The sequence below is a fragment of the Taudactylus pleione genome, unplaced genomic scaffold (genome assembly GCF_031769625.1).
Source record: "Taudactylus pleione unplaced genomic scaffold, aTauple2 ptg000378l, whole genome shotgun sequence".
NCBI lineage: Eukaryota > Metazoa > Chordata > Amphibia > Anura > Myobatrachidae > Taudactylus > Taudactylus pleione.
Window position 1 is genome coordinate 2,135,463 of NW_028284779.1, and position 6,724 is coordinate 2,142,186.

The window sequence follows — 6,724 nt, forward strand, 5'->3', positions numbered from 1 at the left end:
ATTCTCAGTATATGATCTTATTCTGTATGTAAGGCCAGCTGCATAATACCTCTTCTATTGTTTTAGTGTAATTCTTAATAAATATTCTTACTTTGCATGTATCATAAGTATTGCCACAGATACTGAAAAAAACATAGTACCAAATACTGTACATGCAGGTGCTGGATACCATTGATAATCACAAAATGCACCTGAGCCGCAACATACCTTGGTTTTGCACTGATGCTCGTTGATGGTCCACACATCGCACACTGAGGTGTCCACCTGCTCTCTGCAAACTAAGGGCCTGATTCAGCAAATAACGCAGCTGCTAATACGCAGCAATCAGTCGATTGCTGCGCATGCGTATGCATTGCTGTGCGAGCGCGGGAACTAGCAATTGCGATCCGAACTACGATTGCAGAGGCTACGCAGACCCAGAGCACAGTGATTGACAGGAAGTGCCGTTTGCGGGTGGTGATGGGGTGGTGGTGGGCGAACGCAGGCGTGCCACTCCATGGCAACGCCGCTGCAGGGTCGTGCATACATTTTTGCATAAACCGCTAATATTAACAACTGCGTAGCGTGCGCCTTAGCAGAATAGCGATCCTTGCTAAATCAGACCCTAAATGTGCGCCTTGATGTGTGCAGAGGGCGCAAAATATTCACAGCTCAACTGTGCATAAGCCACATTATAATCCAAACTGCTACCTCTTTAGCACAGCCCCTCTCCCCAACTAAAACATTTTTCCTCTTTTAATAGTGTCATCAGGTGGTGTCTTTATTACATCTCATTTTTCTTACATCACTCTAAAGTGTGCGTAGAAATCCACTTGTCTTCCAAAGGCTGCCACGGATTGGGCCTCATGCTACACTTTTAATCAGAAAGAAAAAGAAAATTAAACCAAAAACAAAAATACTTGAGATTTGCTGTCTGGTGAAAGGGATGTCCAGCCGGCCGACATCCAGTGTAGGATCCCGGCAGTCATATGCAGGATTTTTTGTTTTTGTTTTATTCCCATTTGGACTACAATTGATCAAAACAGAAGAAAAGAGGGCTATGGGGTAAATGTAATAGGGTGCAAGACTGCCTGATGTTTTAAAGTAGCAGTCTTTAAACAGGCAAAATCACCCTGATTTTGCTACTAAAAGCCGCGGCCTATTACATTTACCCCTATATTTTCTTTTTAATAAAGTGATGCATGGGTTAATGGATTTGAGACTTTTATGTAATTCAACACACCTGAAAGTGCACCTTACTCCTCGTTCACCTCATTACAATAATCCCAGTCTACAATATATTACAACAGGTAATGGATAACTATACACAGTTACTGGATGCAATGCACCACAACTATTACCACAGATACTATATACAGAGTACAGGATAATATAGACAGGTACTGGTACTAGAGAGTAGGAGTGTGCACCGGACACTTTTCGTGTTTTGTGTTTTGGATCTGGATCTTTCTTCGTGTTTTGGATCTGGATTGGTTTTGCCAAAACCACCCTTCCGTGTTTTGAGTTCTGGGTTTTGTGTTTTAGATCTGTATTTTTTGGAAAAAAGCATAAAAACTGCTAAAATCACAGAATTTGTGGGTTTTTCTGCTCCTATGCTATTATTAACCTCAATAACCTTAATTTCCACTCATTTCCAGTCTATTCTGAAGGAATTGGTATGAAATACCGTCGGCCCCCTAACCCTAACCCTCCTTAGGGGTGCCTAACCCTAACTTCCCCCTCCAGTGCCTAACCCTAATCCCCCCTCTAAGTGCCTAACCCTAACCACCCCCTTCCCCGCTGCCTAAACCTAAGTCCCCCGGGGGGGTGCCTAACCCTAAGTCCCCCCCGGGGGTGCCTAACCCTAACCCTCCCTCCCCCTAGCCTAACCCTAACCCTCCCGAGGGGGTGCCTAACCCTAAGTCCCCCCCGGGAGCACTAAACCTAACCCTCTCCCCACCGCGGATGTCCGCTCGCTGCGCCCGGTATCACTACGATCGTGATGCCGGGCGCCGGTCTCCCGGCGTCGGGGAAATGCGGGCGTCTACATCTAGACGCACCCTTGCCGGGATAAGACAGTCGGGAGCCGGCTGCCGGTATTTAGGCAGACGGCTTCCCAATTGCCTCCCATTCTGAACACCTCACACCTCACAATAGTGTTTTTATGTCCAAAAGGTTGCACCGAGGTAGCTGGATGACTATGCTAAGCGACACGAGTGGGGGGCACAAACACGTGGCCCATCTAGGAGTGACACTACAGTGGCAGACATAATGGCAGTTTGAAAAACTAGGCCGCAAACAGTACATAATGCAAAGAAAAAAAACAGGTGCAAGATGGAATTGTCCTTGGGCCCTCCGACCCACCCTTATGTTGTATAAACTGGACATGCACACATTAACAAACCAATCATTTCAGTGCCAGGGTCTGCCACACGACTGTGGCTGAAATAATTGGTTCGTTTGGGCCCCCACAAAACAAGCTTGCAATTAATCTGTCCCTGCACAAACTGGCTCTACGGAGGCAAGATGTCGTCTTCATCCTCCTCATTCACCGATTCCTCACCCTCTTCAGTGTTGTGTACATCCTCATCCTCACAGAGTATTAATTCGTCCCCGCTGGAATCCACCACCACAGGTCCCTCTGTACGTTATGGAGGCTGGTCTCCCTGGAAGAGTTGATAATTCATTTTTATGAACATCATCTTCTCCACATTTTGTGGAAGCAACCTCCTACGCCTTTCGCTGACAAGGTTCCCGGCTGCACTAAACACTCTTTCGGAGTACACACTGGAGGGAGGACAACTCAGGTAAAATAGAGCCAGTTTGTACAGGGGCCTCCAAATTGCCTCTTTTTCCTGCCAGTACATGTACGGACTGTCTGACATGCCTACTTGGATGCTGTCACCGATGTAATCCTTTAACAGACAGACGCACGCTTGTCGCTGCTGCTTTGTGGATACAGGTGCGGCTACAGCCCACACAATTAACAAACACAGAAAAAAATAAAAGAATTTTTTATTTTTTGTGGAGCGCACTTTGAGGGTTATACCACCCTTTAACAGACAGACGCACGCTTGTCGCTGCTGCTTTGAGGATGCAGAAGCGGCTACTGCGCATACATTTCACACACAAACACAGAACAAAAGAAGATTATTTTATTTTGGTTGGAGCGCACTTTGGGGGTTACACCACCCTTTAACAGACAGACGCACGCTTATCGCTGCTGCTTTGAGGATGCAGGTGCGGCTACAGCCCACACATTTCACAAGGACAGAAAAAAATTAAGAATTTTTTTATTGTTTGTGGAGAGCACTTTGAGGGTTACACCACCCTTTAACAGACAGACGCACGCTTGTCGCTGCTGTTTTGAGGATGCAGGTGGAATCTAGACGGGATTTGGAACCGGGGACACACTACCTCCATCAATTGTCTAAATCCCACTGCACTAATGGCGGATACTGGATGCACGTCTAACACCAACATAGCAGTCAAGGCCTCAGTTATACGTTTTGCTTCAGGATGACTGCTGTCGTACTTCATCCTCCTCGCTAAGGACTGTTGGAGGGTCAATTGTTTAGTAAAAGTAGTGGTGTTCCTACTTCCTCTCTGGGATGATGAACAACTCCCAGCAGCAGCAACAGCACTAGGAGGAAGTGGTTCTTGATCTTTCCCTATTTTATTTTTATCGGAGAAAGTTTGGTCCTCCATTTATGTTATATCGATATATACGTGCGGCTAAGGCGCACACAAACACAGAAAATAATTTTTTATTTTTGTTGGAGACTAGTGCACTTTGTGGGTTACACCACCCTTTAAGAAATGAGCCAGCCGGCCCTTTACTTATGGGACACAGGCGCACGCTTGGCGCTGCTCCTTTGTTGATGCACGTGCAGCCACAGTGCACACAATTCACAAACACAGAAAATATTTTTTAATTTTTTTTGGAGTGCACTTTGGGGGTTAGAGCACCCTTTAACAGTCAAGCCAGCCGGCCCTTTACCTATGACACAGGCGCACGCTTGGCGCTACTTTGTTGATGCACGTGCGGCTACAGCGCACACAATTCACAAACACAAAAAAATATATATATATTTTTTTTTTGGAGTGCCCTTTGGGGGTTACAGCACCCTTTAACGGTCAAGCCAGCCGGCCCTTTACCTATGGGACACAGGCGCACGCTTGGCGCTGCTCCTTTGTTGATGCACGTGCAGCCACAGTGCACACAATTCACAAACACAGAAAATATTTTTTTATTTTGTTTGGAGTGCCCTTTGGGGGTTACAGCACCCTTTAACGGACAAGCCAGCCGGGCCTTTACTTATGGGACACAGGCGCACGCTTGGCGCTGCTCCTTTGTTGATGCACGTGCAGCCACAGTGCACACAATTCACAAACACAGAAAATATTTTTTTATTTGGTTTGGAGTGCACATTGGGGGTTACAGCACCCTTTAATGATCAAGCCAGCCGGCCCTTTACTTATGACACAGGCGCACGCTTGCCACTACTTTGTTGATGCACGTGCGGCTACTGCGCACACAATTCACAAACACAGATTTTTTTTATTTTTTTTTGCACTTGGGGGGAGCACTCCTGATGGACAGAGCACCCCCTGGACAACACTACAGCACCCCTTTAGGACTGGGACACTGCACAGGACTTTGGAGTGGACACAGCCCCTATGGACAACTGACTGCACAACACAGTCCAGCCAGCCCCTATGGACTTTCGACTGGAGGAGTGGACACAGCCCCTATGGACAACAGCAGTACAGCGCAGCACAGCACAACACTACACTGCACTACACTACACTACAGAGCCCAGCCAGCCCTAACTCCCACCCTCCCTCTTCACTGTCCACAGCCGAGTGAGAAAATGGCGCCGACGCGGGTATCTTATATAGAATCCAAAACCCGCGAGACCCGGAAGGCGGGATGATGACGTTTTGCCTTGATTTCAGATCTGAGTCAGGCGGGAAAAGTCGAGCCTGACTCGGATCGGCCTCGGATCGGGGGGGCTCGGGGGGGTTCGGATTTCAGAAATCCGAACCCGCTCACCCCTACTAGAGAGTAATGGATAACTATACATAGATATTGGATGCAATACACAACAATTATTACCACAGATATTATAGAGAGTACAGTATAATATAGACAGGTACTGGGTACAATATGTTACCACAGGTACTAGAGAGTAATGGATGACTTACACACAGGTACTGGTGCAATGCACCACAACTATTACTACAGATATTATAGAAAGGATAATATAGACAGGTACTGGGTACAATTATTACCACAGATACTATATAGAGTACAGGATAATATAGACAGGTACTGGGTGCAATTATTACCACAGATACTATATAGAGTACAGGATAATATAGACAGGTACTGGGTGCAATTGTTACCACAGATACTATATAGAGTACAGGATACTATACACAGGTACTGGGTACAATTATTACCACAGATACTATATAGAGCATACCTCCCAACTGTCCCGCTTCCAGCGGGACAGTCCCGTTTTTCTGGGACTGTCCCGCTGTCCCGCCCGCGGGCCGCAGTGTCCCGCGGTGAGGGGGAAGTTGGGGAGAGCACACCCGCTGCTCTGCCTAGCAGAGCAGCGGGTGTGCAGAAGGTGAACAGATGCCGTGCGCATCGCACGGCATCTGTTCACTAGCGTAGGGAGAGCCTGGGGGGCTGCCCAGCATCTCGGAGAGTGCTGGGCACGCCATCTATAGTGACGAAAACGTGGGGAAGCCGTGAGGCTCCGCCCCATTTTCATTTGGATCCGCCCCATTTTTATTTGGCTCCACCCCTTCCAGAAGCCCCACCCCTTTTTCGGACGCACGCGCCGAGGGCGCGCGCCCTGTCCCTCCTTCCAATCTCCAAAAGTTGGGAGGTATGTATAGAGTACAGGATACTATACACAGGTACTGGGTACAAGTATTACCACAGATATGGAGCGTACACACGGTCAGATTTGTCAGACTTGTCAGATTTGTCAGATGAACGATTGAACGATTAAACGATATGAACGATTTGAACGATTGAACGATTTTTGACTGCATTAAAATGAATGGAATCGTCCAAGTCTGACTGCAAACACATCAGATATCAGAAATCGTTATCTGACCATCGGGAACGCGCATCGTTGATCGTCCATCGTTCAGGCATGTCAGATATGAACGATTTTCCTTCAGATATGAACGACTGAACGATTTTTAAATCGTTATCGTTCATATCTGAAGGAAAAATCTGATCGTGTGTATGCACCAATACTATTGTAACCCAGTTTACGGGTTAGAGAAATATACTGAATTAATAAGAATGTATATATGGGTGTATATTTCATATATTTACACTTGAGGGAATTTAACTAGTTAAAGTTGGTAAAGGTATGTTGCATATATTAGTAAACATGTATGTGTTGCTACAAATATGTAAAAGAAAAACAAATATGTAAACTATATATATGATTTAATTCATGTACTATATAATAGGTATATGTGATTCATGTATTTACATATGGGTTGATGTGGTACTTTTTTTCTGTGGTGAGGATGTGCTCCAGTGTGTGGGATGTACATACACTGTTGAGGAAGGGGGTGGAGTGATACAGCTGGTAGTAAGTTGGTTCCTGTCAGAGAAAGAGAGTCCGGTTTTCAGGAGATAGAGAACAGCGGTCAGCACAGCTGACAGGAGGGTCTGCGGATCTCTCCCTACAGTGTCACCCCCCTGTCT